A 25,092-nucleotide genomic window follows, 5' to 3' on the forward strand; every position below is an offset into this window, starting at 1 on the left:
TTTTCCCCTTTCCACCCCCACTTCCAGCAGTCTCCAGCTAGAACCTACCGGGAGAACCAAATTTTGTCAGTGGAAGGACTAGCTCTCCTGCACAGTTCACGCCATAGCAGCAGCTGGCCTCCTTGCTGCCTATGGAATGAGGGTGGCATTTCAGGGCCCACCTCAGCCCCATGCTCCACACAGTAGCTGTTTGCTTTTGCCCCATCCTTGGGGGCCCAGCTGACCTAGCAAGAACAGCGTAGCAGTGCTTTCCTCTTTTCTTCTTCCTCTGCTTTCCATAGGAGCTAGAGGGAGTCATGCAGTCTGTGCCCTCCTGCAGCTGTAGCAGTGCCAGCAGCAGGCTTGCTCCCTTACAGCAGCCTGTCACTGCTTCCTTGATGAAGGCCTGCATCTTCCTCTGGCTGCCAGCTGAGGTACTTCTGTGGGCACTCAGTGACCAACAGGTCTGACACAATCAGACACAACAAACTGGCTTACCCCAAACAGTTCAAATACCTGTGTTTTGCTGTCCAACCCTGTATCTGGGGCAATAGGCACTAAGGTTGCAGATACCGCTGCAGCTAAAGCAATCTGGACATCCATGCCCATAGGCTTGGCAGTATCTGGAAAGCTTCCCATACAATTTGCCTTTGCAGTACATATCATGATCTTAGAAAGTGGAAATAAAAACAGGGTCTTAATTTTTGTGTTTCTGGGTGGCATTAAAACTGTGTGTCAGTGCTTGTTTTATTTTTATTCTGCTACTGAGCAATCTGAGTGCTTTAAGGATATATATTTTTTTTGTTTGTTTTGTTGTGTCAAAGGGGTCTACCCAGAATGGAAAAGAAAATCAATGTTTCAAAGTTGTGTAACTGTGGGTATTTTTCTTGTGTTGCTTGTTTCGTTACGAGGAAAGAATTAAAAATCCCTCCTAGACAGTACTTAAAATATCAAAGTCATTGTTTAATGCCTTTGAGTCACTGTACAACTAATTCAATTGCACAGTGTAGTGCAGTTTCACGGTATGTGAAACACAGATAGTACAGAGGAATGATTAGAAAGTTGAATAAACAGAGCATTAGTTTGCAAAGTCTGAAACTTTCTGATGACTTCTTTTGCAATGATCCAGCACAACAGCTCATCAGCAAGAATGAGAGCAGGGACTTGGAAATCCAGAGCCCCATATCCTCCACACAAATGAAACTAGACTGGTACTGGCGGGAGACTCTTCTCCCTGCTCTGAACCAGCCCCTGCACAATGAAACCAGTGCTACACTGGGTGCCCAGTTACCTGGGCAGGACCCCAGTGTGCCTGGTGACCAAATGGGCTGCAGCTCTCATGGCATCATCAGAAAGTGGGTATTTCATGGTCAGCCTGATGTTTCTGACTGTACACCCATAGGTGTGACAATATGAGAGGTCTTCCAAATACACTGGGCATTAATAGGTAAAGGTGCCGATCCACATAACTGGTTTGTGTGATTCCTGTTGCCATCATAAAGGAGATTACCCCAGATATGTACCTAATTTATCTCTGTACAACCCTTGCAAGTCAAAGAAGTACCGTTAAGTCTGCTTTACAAATGACCTCCTGAGGCACAGAGAAGGCTTCAAGTTTGTCTCTGCTTTCCTGCTATGGAGGCTGCAGAGGTGCAGACCTAGTTGGGTGAGCTCTCATTCAGCTAGGTGTGGTAATATTTTGCCCACATATCCAAAGTTTCTTCTGCCACAGACTTCATGTGGGTAGAAACAACCAGACCTTGGGGCTCTATCTGCCCTCTGAAACACCCATTCACCTCATTATTAACTTCATCAAGGCCCCTGGAGCTACCAAAGCAGCAAAGCAGAGACCTAAGCCTAAATTAGACATTACCTGCTCTGGCCTCTTTACACATGTGTAGGTGCCCCAGTGAATGTGATATTGCTTAGATCTGAGCTAGGGGATCGCATCCATGTGAGAGCCAGAGCCCAGGAGCATGCATCCCCTGTGGTTAGTAAAGCCAGCCTGAAGCTGCTTGGTTTGGGCGTATCTGTAGTTGGTTAAACTACCCCTGTGGGAGTAACTGACACACCTAGCTGTGAATTTCTGCTTTGATTTTGTTTATTCCCACATGAAAACAAACAAAGAAATAAGTACCTTGAAGCTATCGTGGTCACCATTTAAATGCTGATGGTTAGTGTTTGCGACTGATTAGTATTGCCACTGAATCATAGATATTTCCTGTATTAAGTGGCCATAAATGGCGAATGTCAACATGGCGTTATTGTAGGTGGCTGCAGTTTGGCAAACAGAGAAGCTGGGAGTGTGATTAGTCATTAATGACCATCCTGAAACAGGCACAGATAGGAGAGAATAAAGAACAAAAAATGTGAAGGACAAAGGATCACACACATGCTTATAGAAGTTTCTGACAAACTGAAAGACTCTGAAACAAATTTGAGTTTAGAAATGGATTTGAAAAGTTACATACTCACTTTTGTATAGCACAACAATGGTGGAATGCTAATAACATTTAATTTCCCTTGACTTCTAACCTTCTTAACCTGCTGTGCTGCTAGAACAACGCTGTAAATCAAAATGTGCTGTATTGTATGGTGAACATGTGTATTGAGTCATTCCAGACTGCCTGGTGGTTTTTAAAAACAAAACTCACAATAGTGTTTGTGCTGTTTTTCATTTTTCATAGACCTTTCCCCTCAATCATGCTGCAACTGGTTAGGTTATGTATTAAAAATACAATATAAAAAGGGAGGGAAGATGTAGGGGTAGACATAATACCACATAAAATACAGCACAGATGAATAGGCCAAAATATCCTTGACTTTACTTTCCCCTTTGTTCCAAGTGTTCTTCCAATTTCAATAAAAACAGATTGGAATATTGCCTGGGGTCTACTAAATCATTAGTAAATTAAGAATCTGTTTTTAATAACATTTCACTTGTAAATAATGCATTAATTGACTAGCTTGAAAGTTAGCTTGAATGTTAGAAACTCTGTCACTAAATGTGTAATGAAAGAAGTGTGCTGTTTGAGGAGGCTGAATGGTAAATGCAACAAATTAAATATGACAGTTGATATTTGTGAAAATGGTGATATAATTAGAGGACACCTGCAGCTGTTTTCCAACCCAAACAACAGAAATTAAACATGTATAAAGTGTGTTTGTCATATTTTCTCTTGACATATTTCTTTTGTTCTCCTTTGCAGCTTTTTAGTAGGTCTTTATGTTTTGGTTTCTTTTGCCTTTCAGCAGGTCTTATGAATAACCAAGTAACAAATGTCTTTTTCTGATGTCACCGTTAATTGTATCCTTAAATGAGCATTCTGCCGAATAAAGGTAAAGAACCTTATTTACCAAAAGCTGAAAGTTACTAAAGCAAATGATACATGCCCTGGCATGTTTTGACCATGAGTGCTTAGGAATAGTCAAGAGTTACACCAGAACTCTTCCTGTGTGGCTCACACCTGTAGGTAGCACACTTACGTGTTTCTCCAGCCTATTACTGATAGTGAGAATTTCTGCAAACTAGGTGATGTGATGTGATACATAAGTATTGCAAATGTGTAGCTTCCCCTCTTTGCATGTGTGCACTTGAGAGAATATGATGCTGCCATACCCACCTTATAGGGATTTTGAACACTAAGTTAATAACAATAAAGGAAATATATGAAGTTGTTGAACAACATAGATCTTCATGTCGTGCCACTAGTATAAAGCTGTGAAGCTTACCGACCAAAGATGGGCAAAAGCCACAAAGTTTTGGTCTGGAGCCAAAGATTCTGGGTGTTTCAGTGAGGAACTGCTCCATCTGTCCTTGCTTTGTTCCAGTTGGTATGCAAGACAGCATCCTGCCAATGGAAATAGGACTTGGACTTGGAAAAGGAAGAGTCTCTAGGTTGGCTGTCTTTAAAGTTGCAGCAGTCAATGGAATTACTTTGATATAAATATACATGGGGTATATGGTACAGATAATTCTACACACATTTCAAGCTGTGACACTAGTGTGACCTAGTGTCAGAGTTAGTGGGTGTAAAAATTGCTATTGAACTGAAGCACACTGAAGCCAGTACTGTACCTGTTCCTGTGTATTGCACTTGAGGAAGGACATCATCTCGTCTCAGGAACACTGTTGCTAGGCTTGAATACAGCAAATTTTTCAGAGTGAAACAAAAAGCAATACCAGGGTAAGACAAGCACTTTTCTCTGCAGGACTCAGCTCCCTCTGGGGCTGCTCGATGAGTACATTTCTCTGTCTGGGGCAAGTAGAACAAAGTTATGTGGGGAAAGTCCCAGTGCAACACACGAGCAGCTGTGGGTACTGTAAATCTTCAGCGTGCCCTTTGTCAGCTGTCAGAAACACAGACATTCATAAACAAAGGAGAGCAGGAGCCCAAATTTCACTTCAAAATAAACAATGTGGACTTTAATTTGGAATGTGCTAACAGGATAGATATGAGCCATTTAAATAAACATACCAGCCAATTGTGTCAACTTCGCTTTTGGGGGCAGCAGTACCTTTATTACTGGGTTTTGTATCCATCTTGATTAAGGCCATGTCAAGCAGCAGTTGAGATTGACTTTGATGACAGATAGGATGCGCCGTACATGATACTGGAAACATAATATCATGGAGACAAATTGTGCAATGGCTGAGAAAATCTTCACAGCTATTTCAGAAACTGCAGATTTCCTCTCTATAGATGCAAATGTATACATTTTATGACTTTAAGTTACAGACTTAGCTGAGGCTGCTGCTGCAGGTACCCAGTGGTGTGAAATAGCCTCTGTTCTCCATTGCCTGCACCAAACCCTACCAGGGCCTGCTCCTACCCTGCAGCTCTAGGCAGCCAGCTCTGATTGTTCCTGTTGGGAGTGTATATGATATTTATGGTGAGGAGTCTTCTGCTGCCTCCAAAGACAAAGCAGTAGCAGCATTTACACAAATGTGCAACAATGCACATTTATTTTTGCTCTTTTGTAGGATATTTTGCAGGTGTTGAGCTTCTCGGGAGGGTTTCTCTGCCACATGCATATCCACTGCTATAATCATGCATGTAGATTATCAGTTTCCCTAAAATCTCTCTTTGAATAACATCAGCGACAGAGATGGTGACTCTGGAGGCTGATTACTCTTCATGATGATGATGATCTGAGGGGAACACAGAAAGGTGGCCTTCAGGTTCTTGCCTGTAGTGCAGCAACAAATCAGGGAGCCAAAGGCATGGTCTGACCAGCCCCATATTCATTTTCCAAGTACAAACCTGTCGGAGTGTATTGAGCCTGCTGAAAATGTAGCCAGCATTTACTCTGGCAATAACAATACCTCTGCTTATACATATATAGTATGACACTGACATGAAGGTTTCCTGTGATATAGAGTTGCATATCAAAATAAAAACCTATTCATTAGGAAAAAGAATGAAATTAATATACCCGAACATAAGGAAGATGTGCTGGCTTAGTTAAATAAGGCGCAAGTGGTATTATTTAATTAAAATCTAGAGTGCAGCTGTTACAGAAAAGCTAGCCAGTTTCAGATAGAAAAATATGCCCCAATAATGTTTTACAGCATCATTTTAACACTAAACTCAAGAACAAAGTAGAGGTGAATGTTTTGAATATGTGTGCATACATAATGTACATATATACATCTGTGTCAGTGAGAGGAAGAGAAAAGGAAGGACAGAAGACAAATGTGTTCAAATACCAGTTATTTATTGAGGGAAACTATAAATAAAACTACAGTTTGTGTGAGCTGGTGGCCCAGAGGCGGGGAGGATGCACAGTGAGTGCTTGGAGACTGAAGAAAAGAAGATGATACTGTGAGTCCCTTTGTGTGTGGGCACAAGTCAGGGTTTTCTGCCTTTTACCACCCAGGTGCACACAGTGAACATCTCACAAAAGAAAGTGGTTTCGTTCACTAAGTGAGAAATGGTTTTAGTTATTTTTTCAGTTTTCTCCAAGAATGATAAAGATGCATTTATTTTCTGTAAAGGCTAATTATTTGCACTGCTGCTGTTTCTAAAACTTGATGTGCACTGCTTTGTTTTACTACTTAACACTGAGCATTTCAGCTTTTCAGAGAAATAATTGCATATATTACACTAGCAGAAAAAAATAGTGACTTTTGGAGGATGGTTTTGAGGAACCAAGCAGTTACATAAACCAAGGAAACAAACTCAGCACTATGGGAGGTTTTGGTGGCATTATTATTTATTATTTTAGTAACTATTTTTACAGTGCTGTAATTTTGCATGACACTCTTCAGAGTGTTACAGAGACAAGTGCTCAGAGATGTAGTGCTCAGAACTCTGCTGCCCACACTGAGAAAGGACTGGGAAACCAACACTGGGCTTTTTGTCCTGCAGCTGGTAATGAACATTGAACTGCTCTTCTCCCCACCCCAGGACTGGTTATCCAGGTTTCTGAAGCTGTCTTGTCCTGTCCTTACTTGGTGTACTGCTTCCTCAGAAGCAGAAAGTTTTTAAGCAGGATCTCACAGCCCAGTAAGTCCTCAGGGAAACAGACCTGAGTTTTCTTCTGTTCCCCTTCTAGCAGGCATTGAGAGCTGACAGAGAGGGTTGGGAACAGGGCATGTGGTACCTCACACTGGAAGCATGTAGCAGGTTGGGGTAGGAAAAGAGAAAGAGCAAAAGAAGAAGCAGGAGAAGGAGGATAAGGGCTAAAAAACTTAATATCATTTTATTAATTAAATTCCCAGTTGGAAAAATATAACTTATTGGTAATGAACATGGGTTTTGATAACATTTGAATAATTCCCATCTTTTATTTCTATTCCTGAAATAATTGACATTAGTGGTGTTTTACCCTCCTTGTAACATTTTTCCAGAACAGGTATAGGTTTTCTAGGCTTTTTCTCTCTGTCTGTTATCTCATGGTCTCTGTGTAGCATTTGCTTGGAAATTCAAGGCAAATAGTTCACCTTTTTCTAGTTCACCTTTTGTCTACAAGTGAAATTCATGACTTGTTGAAATAGATTTCTTTTACTCAGAGCTGGTCTCTGCTTTCCCTATGTCCAGGGTCCCTTTGTGTGAACTCTTGGTAGTACTCACTGGGGGGAACCCCTGGCCATCCAAATGAAACTGTACTGGTTTGGCCTTTTCTTCCCCAAACTGCTCTGTAGGAGTAGGCAGGGTCACTTGGCCAGATGATGAGCCATAACTGGGGAGTAAGACTAACCAGAGAAGGTGAGAAATAAGAGTGGAGGACCAGGGAGGACCTGGTCTGTCCTGGTGGGATCATGGATCTCGCAGAGGGCAGAGCACAAGCGACTGGGGTCATCTTTCAGACCCTTCTTCAGTAGTGCTGATTTCCCTGCTCTCATCTGTAAAACTTATAAAAGAAGCACTGAGGGTCCTCTCTGCCCTGCTCACCCATGTGCTCGGGGGGAGGAGGAAGCACAAGGGGTCAATGTGTTGCTCTAAGCCACTTGTGCTGCACAGGGGGCTGCCACCAGAAGCTGGCTGAGCTCTGAGTGACATCCCTGCATATCTTTCTCCCTCTCCTCCTGGGCACAGCACACCAAGTTGAGGAGGCTGAACACTGTATATGTGCACACTGAGTAATTTAAATTAGAGTACTGTGGTGTTACTAAGGCATGTTTTGGTGTGTTACACACTGCCTGAATCTCAGATGCTGAAATATCCACTCAGCTCTTCGCTCTTTTGGGAGCAAGGCATGGTTTTCCCCAGCGGCAGGGATATCTTCTGATCCGCCAGCCTCCCACTGTCCACTGTCACCGCAGCTCACAGTCACTGAGTGGCCCGAGGAATAGCTGGCACTCAAGGACCCCCCTCCAGTGCCCGTAACTCTGAAACTACATGACATCTTAACCTTTATGAAATTTCTTCAAGACAGCATTTAAAAACACCCAAATCCTTCCTGACCTTTACATTTTAGTAGATGGTTTTTTGTTTTGTTATTTTTTTCAAATTGATGTTACTATATTTTTTTTTCTTTAGCTGTGGCATTTTTAAGCTAGTTCAAGAGGAACTTTGCTTTGCGTTTCCCATCCCGATTGAGCCCAATCATTAATCATAAAAGGGAAAGCACTCCAGCCTCAAACCTAAGTCTATAATGTTTTTATGTTTGTGACATTTTATCTCTCTCAGCCAGTGGGAAGTTCTTATCCTTTTAATTTACAGTCTGTTAGGTTTCAATTTGACTCCAGATGCTGACTTCCTTTGTTGCTCTCCATACCCATCCTTACCCCCATTTCACCACAGTGTGGCTTGGTGATTGTGTATCAGGTGTACGGATGATTCAGAGCATCTCCCAAGGGGATCAGGGATTGCTGCCCTGTATCATCAGGCAGCTGACCCCTTTTCATGTGTGGGTAATCGAGGTACCTTCAGTAGGAAAGCCAGTGGTGCAGTTTGACAGCAATACACTGCTTAAATCTAGAACTAATCTGTTGAGTGCTTCAGCAAAGCTATCTGAGTGTAAAACTAACATAAGAGAGGAATCTATCCTGGTGTCTTTACACAGAACTGTGAATATTTGTAAAGTGAGATTGGAAACTTGAAAGGAAGCTTTCTAGTTTTTCTACAGCATTTGCTCTTTTTAACGTTAGTAGAAACTGAGTATCCTGCAGTGCGCAGCATTGTGCTATAAGACCTAGCTTTTTACAAGGAAAAACTTTCTACATTCATATACAGCCTTTATCTAGCATAATCTCATAAAGTCTTCCATGATATCAGGCAATTACAACATTCAAGGCTCAGCGTCTAAATGCTCTCTAGTGGTGCTATTGGATTTGTTTATACAGTATTGTTCTGTTGCAAGTCGAGTACAGCTCTGCAACAGCTTTGTCGGCACAAAGATGAGTTCTGCTAAGCCTGTGTAAGTCTCTGCTCTTTAGCCCAAAAAACTGAAGGTCAGTTCAAAGCTGCTTGTTGAGGGAAACTAATCCTGCAAACAGTACATTCGTTGGCCATTATTTTCAAATCCAAACTATCTTATAGTCATGAAATGGAAAGTTTATGGGGAAAACAAATGCTGCATTTATTACTGTGATGCAACATTCATAAAATATATTTCATTGGGGGGGAGTTTACACAGGGGGTAATGAGATTTTTCCTTTATACATTATTTATAACTGCTTAATCCAGGTGCTGTAGGTTATTTTTTTATCCCTCAGTTTCACAGCTACAAAACACCTCTGTATTTCTAATTTATTTCTGCTTACAATACAGATGTTCTCAATTGTGTCTCTAACTACATTTCAACTGTTATGATCGCTTTTATTTGTTTGTGTCACTGTACACTTAGAGGTTGAATGTGCACTACACAATAGTTAGGTTCCAAGCAGCCTGTAAAAGCCTCTGGTGATTTAGTTACCAACAAATTAAACTATGCCTAACAGTAATATCTTTATCATTAGTGGTTTTAATCTTCAGATGATTTCCCTGCAGTTTTTATTGCTCTGTGCATGGGCTCTTATATCTTCACATAAAGGTTTCATCCTTTTAAACAGCATATTTCAAGATGACCATTTGGAAACAACATTTGGAGGAACATTTGGGTTGCGTCCTCTAACTAAATTTCCAAGCTGTTGGTAACGGACTAAAGAAAATGTGGTCTGCACTGAATACTAAAGAGCTGCAAATGTAAGAGCCTTGAAGGTTATGTGTAAATATTGACATTTTTATTTTATTTAGCATACAAAAAATGAACTTGCAATGTTGCTTATCTTGATCATACAGCAATGACCGCATCTGCATCATCTGAGATCTGTTCCTCACACTTCTGACTTTCATAGATGTTCCAGAGTTTTATCATTGAGGATGTTATTATGTCTCTGATTAGACAACTGATATATGGGGATTGAGTGTCCATATAGGAACATGTCAACTAGAAAGCAACAAATGGAGGCAAAGAAAAAATTCCTTTCATCTTCAAAGGCTGTGTTATATGTACAGATATGGGTCCTAAAAAAAACATTAAGGTTCTTTCCTGAGACGTATAATGGGACTTTAGGGCATTCAGCATCCAGCAAAATAAGGTCTTGGGTTAATCATAAAGGAAGTAGAAAAATAACTGTAACATTACATCTACCCAGGCCGTCCTTTGCAGTTAGACATACTGCCTTTTTCCCTTGAGTGCGAGTCTGTTGTCATTTCTTTTTTAACCACAACTTTCTATAGAAAACCTCAAGGTCTGCAAATTTGCATGCTTCTTTTCCTAAAACACTGGAAAAGAATCCAGTGTGCAGATAATAAAGCCCACAGTTCTTTAGAGCTGTTGTTTATTCTAAAGACATTTATATGTTCATTACTGAGATGGTCACTATACAGTTTGTAATCCCAAGTTATGAAACACAATGGTCCCACAGCATTCCTCTTAGATCTAATCAGAAGGCCATGAGATCTTGGCTGTTCACACTGCAGATCTGGGTAACAGCTCCATGAATGGCACTACAGCCACTGAAAATCCCCACCAGTGATTCAAGAACATGTTAGTTCTCTCTCTGGGCAGTTTAACCTGAACACCAACACAATCAGGATTTTTTCTGAAGTATCCGCTTCCCCTTTTAAAACACCTGGTATGTGCATGAAGCCTTGACATGCTGTTTGTATCAACTGGATGCCTCTTGTGTTTCTCTGTGGTGTGTTGATTTTTATTTTTATTTTTATTTTAATTTTATTCCCACATGTGAGAGAAGAATTTAATAAATTGCAGAATCATAAATTTCATTTAGGGGGAGGGAGAAAGAACAGTAACTTCTTTGTGCTACATGGAGACTGTATAATTTGCATAAATACTGCCTGTCTCTTTGGCAGATAGAGTAATTAAGAAGTGACCAGCATTGCTCGTTTGGTCATACTCCCCATCCTTGTATAAAATTAGTTTCATTTATTCTTTTACTTATTTGCCAAACAGTTTCTGGTTCTCCGAGTTCCCTGTTTTTATGGGACACAGGGGTGAGCCATACCAAGAGCTGCAGTGCTCTGCTTACAGAGCTACTTTACTCAAATTAGTGAATATGTCCCTAATTCGCTTTTCTTGAAGAAAGCCAGGCATCAGTGTGCTCAGGCCAGCATGCTTTTGGCAGCTCATGCAAAGTGTGAAGAACACATGTAATTTGTCCTTTTTAATTTATTCTTCTCTGCCCTGTAATAAAGTAAGCAGCCTTATCCTGTATTAGTTAAAGCTTCTGAGAAGGCTCCTTCTGGTCCTGTAGCGATAGCATAGCACTGTGGAAATAAAAGACATGAGACATATGCAAATGATGAAATCTGCATCTGACAGGAATGGACCCATTTCTCTCATCAGCCCAACTTGGAGGCTGCTGGGTATGTGTGTCTATATCTTGTCTATTACTGGGCTCAGAGAATGGCTGCATCATAGAACTGACAGGACCAGGTCCCAAACCAGCCAGTCAAGGAACAGTGGTGGATTGTTAACTTTGGTGATCAGCTATTCACATGGGCTGAGAAAATTAATTCCCCCTGCTTCTCCAATTCTGAAAAACAAAACAAAAGAGTGAAAAAATCTGCAAGGACTAAGGGAAGGTTTTAAAAGTAGGAATAAAGACTCAAGCTTTTGGAAGAATCAGCAGCTTTGAACATGAGAGGATCAGGACAGAATACTTTATAGCAGAAAGGTTCTACCTAACAGTGGGACTAACTAAAGACAAAGAGAGCTGATGTAATGGGAGGGAGGCTAAATACTTAACAGGAGAGCTCTAAGTTGCAAGAAAAAAAAAAAACATGTACATCTTTGAGGAACTTGGTATTACCCAAAATGTTGTTGTGAATTTGGAAAGTGAACAAAGAATTTACTGGGTTTAGTTGAAATGTTTGTCTTTGTGCTTTAGGAGAGCAATTTTGCTGGCAGGGGGCTGGGTCTGAGTGCAGCTAGTCCATATGCTATCATACCGCAGAAGAGATAGCAAGCAAAGTTCCTCCACCCAGTAAATATGCTGGAGGGATCTAGAGAAGAGACAGTGCTGCTGCCCACTTATTTCTAACAGAAGCTTAAGAAGTCACTTGATTTAACATTACCTCCTTTTGGAACTTGCATTTCAAGAAATATAGTCCAGCTGGAGAAGAGAGCAAAAGGAATAATCAGGGGTCTAAAAAAATTGTCTGTGAGGAAAGATTGAATAATCTGAGGTTGTCTAACCTAAGCAAGAGGTCTTCAGCTACATGAAGAAAAAGAAAACAACCCCTTCTTACATTCCTGGGGAAAAGTGAGTACCTATAGGCTTCAACTGCAGTAAGAAAGATGTCTGTTAATCATTAGGAAATACTTGGTATTCCTTTGGAATTCCATGGCATAGTGCAGTAGGTCGGGAAGGGGTAGCGCCTTTGTCACTGGACATCTTTATGAACAGGCCAGGAAACATATGGAAGTAATGACACAGACAAAGCAGGGCCTTTGTTGACCTTGTATGCCTGACAACTTTCTAAATACATAGACTGGTCAGCTGAGAGCCAGTGAGTAAAGTTAAGCAAGGGACAAAGGGTGTTGGGCCACTTTTGTAGCTGGAACTCCAGGAGGAGGTAGGAGGCAGTAAATCCCCTGTGTATTTTGACAATGGGAATCTCCCTCAACTTTGAAAGCAGATTTTTGTCAACTTAAAACCATTTTCCTTGCCAGGCCCATACATTACCTTCATCTTATCTATAGAAAGCTCTAGCCAACTGGCTTTCATCCATGTCTTATCTCTGCTAGACACAAGGAAGCTGTAACATATGGCTTCAATGAAAAGGAGACATAGAGCTTGGTGTCATCAGGATATTGAAGACATTGTAGTCTATGCCATTTCACAATATCCTCTAGTGGTTTCATATGGGTTTTGAATAAGAAGGGAACAGCAATGAACCCTTTGGTGCTTTAAACTGCAAGGCCTGGGAGGAAAAAAGGAAACATTTGTCTGTGCCTATGGGATCTCCTTGACAGAGGCTGTCAGAACACTTTAAAGTGTTTCTCCTCTCTTGTCAACCATTTTGCCATAGAAGCAACACGTAAGAGCAAACAGGAAGCAGACTCACTGTCTGGACTTCACTCTGATTCAGATGCAGTGTTAAAACACAGAATTAGAAATATTATGGTAAAATAATTTCTTTACTAAAGAATGTGTGTATGTATGCATGTGGGTCTGTATGAAGTCATGTAACCATATAGTGATAGGAATTTCCTACTTTTGTAAAATTCCTGCTGCCACTAATCAGAATGTGTAACCTGACTTATAATTGGAAAAACATATATAGCTGAAGAATTTTAGTCCTGACAGCTGTAGAGCAAGAACGCTTTGCAGAGCTGATTGTCTGCAGAGGCCTAGCAATGAGACCTGCCCTAGTAGATCAGAGGGACAAGTAGATAATCTCTTAGTTGGTTTAATCAACCATGGAAATACACGGATGAAATGATGTGACACCTATGTGGAAAAGAGGAGGTAGAATCTAGTGATAAAGATGCAAAGTGGAAGGAGAAAATATAAAATCTCAGTTCACTATTAACAATTACTCTGTAGGCAGACATGCCTTTCCCCCCAGGCTTTCGTCCATCTGGAGTTCCCACCTGCACTGTGCCAAACAAGATTTAGCTTAAATGCCCAGCCATTTATTTTGAGAGTATCATTGATATATATTTTTTGTTGGTATGAAGATTTGCTAATAACCACTGATATTGTATCTGGTCTTGAAATGTCTTTGTTTCCTATTTAAAAAGCATGTAATTGCATTGTTTAGGTTTTGTGTTCTTTTCTGCCCTTGGTGATGAGGAAACCATACTGAAATTACAATATGCACCTGCATGTACCTGACTGTAATAATCTAGATAAATTAATTACTCCAAAATCAGGTTAGTTCACCTGCCTCAGCCATTTCAAAACCACCAGGAGGTCCTGGAGGCCCCACATTCATGACTGGAAGATTTTTCAAAATAGAGCACTACCAGTAAGGCCATCTGACCTTTCTCCCTTCCATGCTGTGACATTTGGTGGACAAGACATAAAGCATCCCAGTGAGCAACACAGGGGCTGACAGAGGAGATGGTGCATGACTGAGATGTTGAAGTTGACTTAGCACCACTGTCCCATCAATGTAACAGAGAGAAAGGGGGTTCTACACACTGGGATTGTTGTAGGGTAGGAGTGAAGCAAATTAGTGAAATCCATCTTGTTTTCACATAACAAATACCAGATGAGCTGGAGTGATGCTGTGCAGTAGATTGCAATGAAAATATGCAGCTTGTGATAAGCTGACAGGAGCTGGACTGAGCACAAATAGCTTAGAAACATCAGTGAATAAATGATTTTGTTTTGTTTTATAAAAAAGGTTTTGTTTTTTAAAAAAAGATGTTTGCTATGCTTTTCTTTTCAGAATATAAGACATTGTGTTAATGCCAGCATCTGTATTTATAACACCTTACACTTCCTGAGTGTCCATTTCATGTGTATGTTCTTTTTTTCTTTCTTTCTTTCTTTCTTTCTTTCTTTCTTTCTTTCTTTCTTTCTTTCTTTCTTTCTTTCTTTCTTTCTTTCTTTCTTTCTTTCTTTCTTTTTTTTTTTTTTTTTTTTTTTTTTACCTATGAACATGTTTTAATTATCATTAAAAATTTGTGACCATGGATATTAGACTTGTCCAGCAGGACTGTTTTCTCAAGGCATCCTGGCTGCAGTGGTGTGACTATGACGATACTTGCACAGGTGGGCAGATGGGACAAGGCTGGTTAAGGTGACAATTCTGACAGTCTTAGCTGAGGAAGCAGAGCCATTGCATTGGTCTGATTTATAGGGAAATTGCTTCTCAGCAAATATAGCCTGTGTTATCCCTTCTGCTAGATGTAATGGAAGAAATAGTTAACCATAGCAAAACAGGACAACAGCAACAACACATGTTTTGGCAAAAGGCCATGAGGGTTTATATCAGATAGGCTTGCGTGTTTGCTCCATACTATCTAAAACCATTTAAACTCCATGGGAAATACCGAGGAATACAAACACATTCACAAATTTGATTGACTGTGGAAGGCTGTAAGACAGATCACAAATGATAGACTGAGCTTGAAAAACAGGCAGTGTGAGAACAAAAGTTGAAAATAGTGTAACCGAGAAACAGTCTTCTAGAGAAATAATCTGAATTTTGATTTCTGCTAAAAATCAATTATAAATGTGGAATGGTTCCCTCACTCTTGAGAGGGAGATCTTGCACTGAGGCTACCTGTGGGAGTCAGCAGATGCCTTTGGGTACACTGAGAAACACAGTCCTTCAGATAGGATGACTGATTTAGTGAAATCCAATCTTTTTTTAATTCCAATTCTGAGAATGAATCACGTGATTTTCTACAGATAATTGGCTAATGTCCACTATGTCTTGAAAATACGTCCTGCTTTGTGATTGACATCTAATTAATCAGATGGCTTTCAGCTGAGGGAGTCTGGCCTCCTACATTTAGGTGCCAGGACCCTTGGCATACTCTTTGCAGCTGTGCTGCAGAATTCCTGCTAGGGACTTTGTGTTTAAGTTCCATTACCCAACTTTCACCTATCTGGGAAAAGCTCATCAATTTAATACAGTTTTAGAAGTGGCTCTTTATGGGTACAGCTAATGGCAGTTATGCAAGTCAAATGATTCTCTGGAAATCCTCTGGTAAGCCACACAGTTTAATAAAGTTACTGATTCAGAATCTAAGTGGGTAAGATGGCAAATTTCATCATGTGTTTGAAACTGTTTTGTGTATCTATGGCTTTTTTGTATCTGTAGTCCAAAGCATTACAGTGGCCTTCAACAAAGATAGCTTTCTGTATTAAGCACTAAAATCAAGGCAGTTTTTACTTTCTTATTTTGCTTTGTACTCATGTAGTCCTGGAAGAGCTTCTTGGGTTCCAAGGGTCAAGGTAGCACTGCAGTTACGTAGAATTCTTTGTCTTCAACAAGAAAGATTTAGTAATCAGTAAAACGAATGGACCAAGGCTAGTAGAGGCATAAAAACAGTGACTGTACCTCTTGAGTCTGGCTCTTAAATGGTCTAAGTGAATCTGTTGAGTTCCAAAAAGTCTCACTTTTTTTTGGATCTCCTTTGTGTGAGTATCTTAAAGGCTAAACTAAGACAAAAGGATTGGACTGGCAGCAAAAAAGAATTCTAATAGATCTAGGGTGTGGCATAACTATTTTATTTTGTTTTTTTCTTGTTAACTGCTTTTCCTTCTTCATGTTCATTTCTGTACCTACTTATGCAGAAACTGACTATACCTACATTAACATGTCCTGTAATCAAGGAATGCGTGTCCAGGTCTTTCAGTACTCAAACACTTAGCAGATAGGATTGCTAATCCTGCACCAAACCTTCTTGTTCTGTGGCTGTTGGGGATTGGCAATATTTGTATGATGCCTACGGAGTGAACTCTGAGCTGCTGCATTTCCACTATTGCAGGTTGTTGTTGTTGTAAGCCATGACTATGAGCTGCCCTAAGCTTCACCTTGTCACATGTCACTGCCCTGACGCATGCCAAGAGGTAAAGTAAGCAACACAGCATCTGGGAGAAGGGGAGACAGGAGGAACTCAGCTCGGCAGATAGTGGATCACAGCAGGGTATCAGTAGTTTATTTTGGAAATAATGGTTTGCTAAACAGCCATTCTTTAGCTGCAGTGGGTTATTTTCAGCCTCAGTAATATTTTATTATTATTATTAAAAAGAAAAGCATACAGCAGTTACAGGAGCATGGTGGTTCTCCTAGCTAAGATTCATTGCTCATTAACTATTTGGTTGTGTGATTTTAGATGTGCTGGACTTGTGCTTTTTTTTCCCCCCTAATTCTTGTCATTCTCAAACACACCCATTTTAATTAGCAAGAAATTAAACTTCCTGCAGGAAGAAGAGCAGTGTTATTTGGTTTGTGCATAGGCTGCCTCCATCACTCTAGTGCATAATCAAAGAAAATACAATTCCAGCTCTGTATATCTGAGGCCCAGTGCTGTGCTCCAGTCTGTGCACCCTCTGCTCACATAAGTGGGTGAGTCCTCAGGCTTTGGTTGGGTAAAAATTGCCACCTTGTAATAAAAATAATAATAATTTAAAAAAAAAAAAAAAAGTAAAACTTGGAGCACCTGCTTTTATTAAATCTAATAGACCAACTTCCGCTCTCACTGTGGTGTAAAGCAGGTGATCCTCCTGAAATGTCTGCAGCTCTACCAGCCTCGTATTTCAGAGATCAGAAGCAGCTCCAATCTGCTGAAGAATGAAGCAGTTCTGTAATTTGTTGGAAGTGAGGAATCAGTTCTCTAAATCAACACTTTTCCTGCTGTGTCCCACCTGAGCTCTATACTATAAAATAAGTTACATGGGTTCCATGGGGTGCTCTTCTAAATATGTTCCACTGTGTTTATTAATGAGTACTTTTTTTGCTGGTTTGTTTTTGGTTTTTTTTTCCCCTTCTTCAGGCAGCTTGTCCTCTAAACAAGGCTATTTCTGCACTATTTTATTTTTTTTATTCTTCTTTCCCATTTCTGTTAAAACCATTCTAATATCCAGGAGAAACTTTGATATTTTTTGTCTTACTGAAGCTGCTATAAATATTCACTAGTAGTTCGAGGTGCCTGTCATACTGTTTGTATCCATGTGCTTTTAAATCCAAATATTTTAAGTGGGATGTATGAGGGAGAGGGGGGTTGGTTTTACAGCAGTCTTTCCCAAACTGAGGTATGGAAGTAGAGGTGTAAGCCAAATACATCAATTCTGCTTCCAGTGCAGAGTGTGCTGATTTGTGGTAAGGAGGAAGGAGGATGAGTGGAAGAGCTCTTTTGGGAGACAGGCACCAGGCAGAGACAATTGCAAAGGACCAGTTTACAGAAGTTTAAAGGTAAATGCATTTATTTATAGTCAGTAGTCTAAGTTGTTTTGTTTGGCATGAACTGCTTTCTCAGTGTTTACAGCACTTTCACTAAAGCTATCTGTTAGGGATGGGGGGGATGCTCTAAGGGAACGAAAACGCCCCTGTTCTAGTTGCGCTACCTCAGAAATCACTGCACCCAGTGTAAAAATGCCATGCACTCCTTGCTTACCAAGTAGCTTAAGTTAATATAAGGGAACTCAATGTACTGACTGTAAAAGCCAAGGGAGAAACACCTGAAAGGTCTAAGACTAGCACTGGACTACACAATTTCCTATTTACTGCATATAGTATATTTAGTAACTAATCAGCCAACCTAGTACTTTAAAATAGTATTTGACAGAAACGTCAAGTATTTAAGTTAGGGCTGGGAGAGCCATAAAAATCTGTAAGGGGAATGTTCTTTGGAATAGAGAGCAAAGATGCAGCTCCTGGATTTGTCTCTCTCAGTTCCTCCCTTCATTCTGTACAGGTGGCGTAATTTCTTAAGCTCAAATAATTCCATACATTTTCTGCTTCTGGAGGATGTAAGTCTATGGAAATCTCAGTTCCCAGATGCCAGACCAAACAGCTCTGTCTCTGGAAGCTTCCACTCTTGAAGTCTTCTGGAGCTTTTTGAAAAGCGTCATAGTTTATGGAGTAAACAAAAGTTCCCAGGAGTAGGTGGAGAACTCTATATTTTATGGAAATCTCATTAGAATGCAATCAAAGAGACTTTTCAAATTAAGTAATTGCTTTATAAAACTTAGCAGACATTATGTTCCAAGTCTGCTAGCCAAATGGATCTCAGCCAGAGGGGTGAGAAACAGTGAACCAAACCAAGGCTGGGATAAATATGCCCCACTTCCACACTGCCTGTGAACTTCGCCAATATATGCAGAAACTAGAAATAGCCACAGTGTGCTGCTGATCTATAACACAACCCCAGCAGTGTCAGAGCCTCATTTCCTCAGTAAAACATAGAAAAGAAATACAATTCTAACTGAGACTAAATACTGTACTTGGATCCAGACTGTGGGACAAACATATCTGATTTTATCATAATTACTGTCCTCCCTCAGCTCCTGTTTCTCTGTCTGTCTGATAATGTTCCCACATTTTGTTCTTCATGACTCCCTTCATGACAGTTAGCAGTTTATTTTTCTGTCATCTTATTTGCCTACAGTGGCCCTGGCTACTTTATATCTGCCCATGGGTCCCTCCGCAGTTGCAGCTGTTTGAACTAACCTGGCTCCTTGCTGCATCTTCCATCTGAGGAAATTGCAAGTACTGTCATGGTAAACAGAACAAATAGAAGGTACACCCTACACCTCAGATTGCTGTAGCACTTTTTGTAAACCCATGTAGCTAATAGATGTCTCATTTCTTGGATTTTATTTATTTATTTTTTGGTGAATTGGCAAATATATACTAGAGGAATGAAGTATTTGACATTAAAAATGGGACACACCTTTTAATTCTCATGAAAGCATTATCATGAGAAGCCTTCTTACATCAACAGAGTGAGAACAAGTTAAATATTTTGTTTCAAAGGGATTATCCCTACCCAACAGGGAACAGCTGGCATAAAGCGTTGATCCACCTCCCATTGCAAACATGAGCCAAACTCCTGTTGATTTCGTTGGTACAGAATCAAGCCCTTATTAAGTCCATGACCAGCTTTGCACAACTTCTGTCTCTGTCTGCTTTCCTCATTCCCAGCCTGCCACCCTGGAGAACCTGAGCTGAAGAGGGCAGCAATGAAACAAACAAACAAAAAAAACATGTTAAGAGGTACATGAGTAAAATAGCATGAAAACTTTTTTCTAAATATATTTAGTTATGGAGTACATTTCAAGTAGCCCTCCTAACTTCAATCCGGTCCTTTCTGTATGAAAGGACACATGACAAGGAGCAAGATGTATCCAGGGTCTTGAATCATGAAATAAGGTAGCTTAGATTCTTTTCTATGTCAGGTTCTCCAGGTTCTTTCATGTGTCTGTGGCAAGCTGCTTGAAAATGACTGTTATGTTATGGTATCTCCAAGTTCTGTGCACATATCCTTGTGCACAAAACACAAGTTAATCTGTTACTCAGGAGACCTTTCTCTCAGATCTACAAAGGGCCACAGGTTTCTTCTTCCCTAATCTGAGTGTTCTCATCAAGAGGAGGACATAAATTTATGTAGAAATTTTAGAGAATATGTGTTACTAAGAAAAAATCTGGAAATGAGTTAGGGTCTTAAGCTCTGATATCATCAGGCTTCCTGTCCTTCAGCATCCAGTCCCTTCACTGTTCTCCTGTTGGAATACATTTCTGCTCAGTGATAGACCAGGTTGAAACTACCAGTGCCTAGGAACAGCAAAAAAGGTAATAATGAGTTATTAAGAGCTGTATGGTTTGTGACAGTAAAAGAAACTGGGGTTGGACTCTCCTATGTTATCTAAATGTTAGTACTTATGAAGAAGATGTTTTCATATCCTTTCTTAATACTTTGGGATAAATTTTCATCTATCATAGCTATTTTCATTTTACTCAGTTAATAATGAATGATCAGTGAAACATTTTGGAATAGAAACGACTAGATGATTCATATAACCGCTGATGTGAAGGGTTTTCAGTTTAAAGTAGTTTTGTCTCTTTCACAATGTAAAAGAAAGAATGTAAGAAGCAAGAAATGATATGGGAGAGCTAAGAAGTTTAAATTGAATAACACAGTTTGTGACATTCTTACTGGTTTGATTTTTTGATAATCAAATTGTGTTTCATTTTTCATCATTTGCATGAGATATCAAAGAAAAACTGTCTTCACAGCCATCTCTTTTCACTGAAAGTCACCTTTTGATGATTGTGGTGTGACTGTGTGACTGTGGTATAACTGCAATTTCTGTCTCCTGAGGAAGGTGCTGTGCAAAAAGCTGTGTTTGTTCTTCTTTATTGAAACTGCCAGAAGATCCAAGATGTGAAAAGGAGCCCAAAGTCTTGCCCAGCTGTGGCTAACAAGGAATCTAGAAATGCTGCTGTAACATTCCTGTTACACACACACTTCTGATAAGTCTGTGCAAAGTCTGAGGGATCAAATTCTCTGCTGGAATGAAAAACATGATTGCTTTGGTATCTGTCGCACTTTTACTACCTGTTTCAGCAAAGACCTTGGTTACTAAATGCTAAAATACAGGTTGTATAATCCAACTTGTATAATCAGTGTTTTTATCTTTGTGCCAATGCACATAAAGAGGTACAATGTGATGCATGCATGACTTCCTTGTGAAACTTTCACCATTTAGGCCTGTGAATGGTAAATTAAGTGTCCTGTTCAGGTAGATTATTTTACAATATTAAAAGCCATTGGCATTGCGTAATTTCCAAAAACATATAAGCCTCTTCCCTGTGAAAGGATAGACACACTGCTCCACTGTTCCGGACCAATTCTGCAGTTCTGTGGTTTTGTATTTTTTGCTACTAATTTTGAAAGTTCTGGTTAGCTAAAAAATCAAGATATTTTAGATTTCTCTGTTTATGAGGAGAAATTGCAGTGAGAGTCAAATACTACTTTTTTTTTTTTTTTTTCAATAAATAAATAATTGAATAAGAATAACATTTTTCTGACCCCTGATCAAGTTAAGCAGCCAGAAGAACAGAATAATTGTACCCTGTTGTCTGTGAAACTTTCTTCATCCACAGCTTGTTCCTTATGCTCACCATTGGCCTCATGTGGGGATGTGCTGTCTGCTTATCCTGAATCCTCCTCTCATTACTGCACTGCCTCTTTGGTGGCTTTCCTTCCCACCCACCTCTGTACGGCACTCAGTGCAATGCTCAGAAGATTCATTCCCCTCACAGTCCATCTCTGATCAGTCAGGCCTGGCCTGTGCTTTGCTTTGGAATCTACATGTCTTCACAGTGGACTGAGTTGCTCCTTTCCAGCTAGTTCAGCTGAGGGAAACTGACTGCAGGCATCAGCTCTGGCAGTGCTTCATCCAAACAGTCATAAACACTTTTCTACCAAAATTATTCTCATAACTCTCTTTGCATATAAAGCAAGCCTGAAAAGAAGAGGAATAAAACATAGAGTGGTTTAGAATTGTATACTAGGAATAATTAAACCTTTACTAAAAGGCTTCTGTCATTTCTCTATTTTTATTCACCATGAGGGGGACAGCATGTTCTCATCTCTGTAGAGTCACATAAATGACTTGATTAAAGTGCATGTTGCAGAGTTGAATCTGGGCATTTGAAGCTTTCTTGTTGTTTTCTTAAAGTATTTGTAAGATAGATGAGGAAAAATTAAGTCCTCTGCTCCTGTGTTTAGTTCATCTTGTTATGATGTAGATATATTTTCCACACATTTGCAAGTAGGGTAAAGAACAAGAGTACTTTAGCTATTTAAAGTCTTTAGAAGAAGAAAAGCAGTTTAGATTACCAGCAGCCTACAATGCGCGTGGCACAAAAATGTCAGTTTTAATGGCAAAGTTCAGGATAAAACTGTGTCAGCTAATTTAATCATTTACCATGAAATACCAGCTATCTTAATCTTACATGCGGTCCTTAAGTCTGCTGCATATTTTTTTGTAATTGAATCCTGACCCTAAAAGGGAACAAGGAGGGAATTTGCTTTTCGATGAATAGTTCGGCTCTAAATGTTCCTGTTTATAAATTGTATTTGCAGCATTGTCAGGTATTTTAATACTGAGTAGCTAATATTTCTGATGAGTCAATTTTTTTTTATTTTTTTTTTCTGCTTCATATTTGTTTTCCATGCTGCAGAAATCGTATTAGTATTCAGTTTCTATGGAACTTAACTGAGTTCTCTGGAAAAGTGCAAATATTGTTCCCAGAACTTGAGGCAAATAAATTAGTATCTAACCCAGATGACACATTTTATTCATGTGGTTTGCTTTCCATCTAGATACCTGATGTATTACTTCAGCAGCAAATTCAACAAGGCCAAGATGTCTTCATTTTCCTCCAGAGCAAGATCTGTAAGAGCAGTGTGATGGAAGTATTGGTCTTCTGTGGCCAGCCGGCGAGAACCCATCAACAGCTGTGATGAGCAGAGCAGACATGGAGAGACAGGAGGCAGCTGAAGCCAAAGAGGACCCACGCCTGGAGCTGTGTGTGTGTGATTGGAGCAGAGAGAGGCCAGGACCCAAGGAAATCCCAGCAGCAAGGGAAAAAAACAGATTGACTCTCAGTGACTCATTTAGCTCCTGGATTGGACAGATCTGTCCCCTGCTGGCAATTTGGCTGAGCATCAATGGACAGATACCAGGATGAATAGCTTAAAATAATTAGGGGTTGGGAATCTGCAAAACTGCTAGCCATCCAATTCTTTACTCTGCCTGCAATGTGAGGCACAAAAAAGAAATTACATTTAGGTTATTAAATATTAAGTCAGTGGATTTGACTCCATTTGGTCCAGAACAGGAAACTGGATAAAATTCAGCATTTATTTCATTGTGTTGATGGCCTGTTTATCACTGAGCGGGTGAGTGCATTTTGGCAGGTCAAGCTCTTTGACACATGGGGCGAATGTGTGCTTAATTTCCCAAACAGAAGAATTAATATAATAATAATTAACACAGATGAGAACAGAATTAAAATCAAGTACAGTCAAGAGTTCAGTTAAATGCCAGACATCCTGCTTTCTGTGTGTTCTGGGACCAGATTTTTTTACTGTTGAAGGTAGTGAGGATTTTGCTATTGGTGCTGATGGGAGATGAATGGTGCTGAATGTAGAGAGACTGGATTCCCTGTGCTTTCTATTTAATGCTTAAAAACAGAAGCAACAGGCTCATTTAGTATCAGTAAAGGTCAGTTAAAATTATAGAGACATCCTTTGGAGCAAATCCTCTGCCTTGTATTTGCATATTTATGAACTAGAGATTACGACGGGCTATTCCATTTATTAGAGCAGCATCTCTATAGTTAATTGTCTGTCAGTATTTCCATTATAAACCCCGTTTTTCAGTGTTTTAATATCTCAGCCATTTAAAATCACATCAGGAAGCAAGTTGGCCTTGTGTTGTCAGGCCAGGTGCAATTTTTTGTTCTGGATTATTATCAGTAATTAAATACTGTTCATTATATATGCAAATGAGACACAACATTTCTGGTGGGGGAAAATAGCAAAGCGTGGAAGTTCATTGTGGATTTGTGGGTTTCTTTTTTAGGAAAGGAGAGTAAAGAGGAATTTGACAAATGATGGCAATTGAGACTTCATGATTTAAGAACAGCATCTGAAGCAGTTGCTCTGAAGAGGCTCTCAATGTGAAATGAGGTTGCCACATGCTTGTCGGTGGTGATGGAGATACCTGGAGATGGCTACAGACGCCTTGCCCCTCAAAAGCTTCTTGTCTGCCAGAGTTGTGGATGAAAAACACCAGGTAAGAAAGCAGAGGACATTAAAAAAAAATAAAAATAAAAATAAAAAAAAGAGCCTCTAGAAGTAACAATAACCCCAGTTGTACATTCAAAAACTGATCTCTTTTTAAGTGTTCTCCAGATGTAGAGAAGTGCAGTGGCCTTATTCCTGTTGTTTGGGGTAGAGAAGTGGGGCTGCTGAGGCTTTGTGGAAAAGGCAGTTGTGAAGCTGCTTTGCGTGCACCTCTGAGCTGAGCCATATCGCTTATCACAGCAGTCCCACATCCTGCTCCCTCCAAACAGATCCTCTTTGTTTTCTGACAGTTGCTGGTTGGCTAAAAAGTAACTACCTGTCAGGGGCAAGAGTTTAGACTGAAATGCCAATTTTTTACTTATAAGGGCAGCAAGAAATTGTTCTTCAGTGAAGAAGTTGATCTTGCTCTGTAACCCCCTTGCCCCATGAAAAGATGAACAGTCCAAAAAGGAGCCCATGGGTATTGATTTGTCCTCAAGAGCCTTGAAATATCACTTGTAGGCACAGTAAGTGGAAAGCTAAAATTCAAATTTCAGAAAGGGCAAAAAAAAAATTGTTCACAAAGTCTTTTGTTGCTCTTTCCTATTTTGCCTACATATAGTTGGAGAGGGAAACAGTCAATGTTTTTTACTTTTTCTGCTGTAAAGTTTTGTGTGCAAACTGGAGACACCACAGAAACTAGCAAGGGCAGACCAGAAGTACTATGGAAACATTGTGTACAATCCACCTGGGCAAAGTCCAAGGCTGGGCCTCTGCTCTGTGCCCTGTTCTGTGAATCTTGATACACCAAGTTTAGAATTAGCATGGCGCAGTGTTTTGGATACATCTTTTAAGAAATGATTGTAAAAATACGTCTGTGATCTTAAAGTCCTG

At 40.0% G+C, this 25,092-nt stretch overlaps 1 long non-coding RNA gene across 5 annotated transcripts in view; it reads left to right on the forward strand.

The window, feature by feature from the left end:
* The window catches only part of LOC107317510 (uncharacterized), a 477,215-nt gene that overhangs the window by 414,977 nt on the left and 37,146 nt on the right, over positions 1–25,092 (forward strand). For all 5 annotated transcript variants that reach the window (XR_014932772.1, XR_014932776.1, XR_014932773.1 and 2 more), the window contains exons 6-7: positions 22,732–23,310; positions 23,996–24,208. This is a non-coding gene — a long non-coding RNA (uncharacterized LOC107317510). The remainder of the gene's footprint in view (positions 1–22,731; positions 23,311–23,995; positions 24,209–25,092) is intronic.

This window comes from Coturnix japonica, chromosome 11, assembly GCF_054131305.1.
Source record: "Coturnix japonica strain WE chromosome 11, WE-NBRP24, whole genome shotgun sequence".
Classification (NCBI taxonomy): domain Eukaryota; kingdom Metazoa; phylum Chordata; class Aves; order Galliformes; family Phasianidae; genus Coturnix; species Coturnix japonica.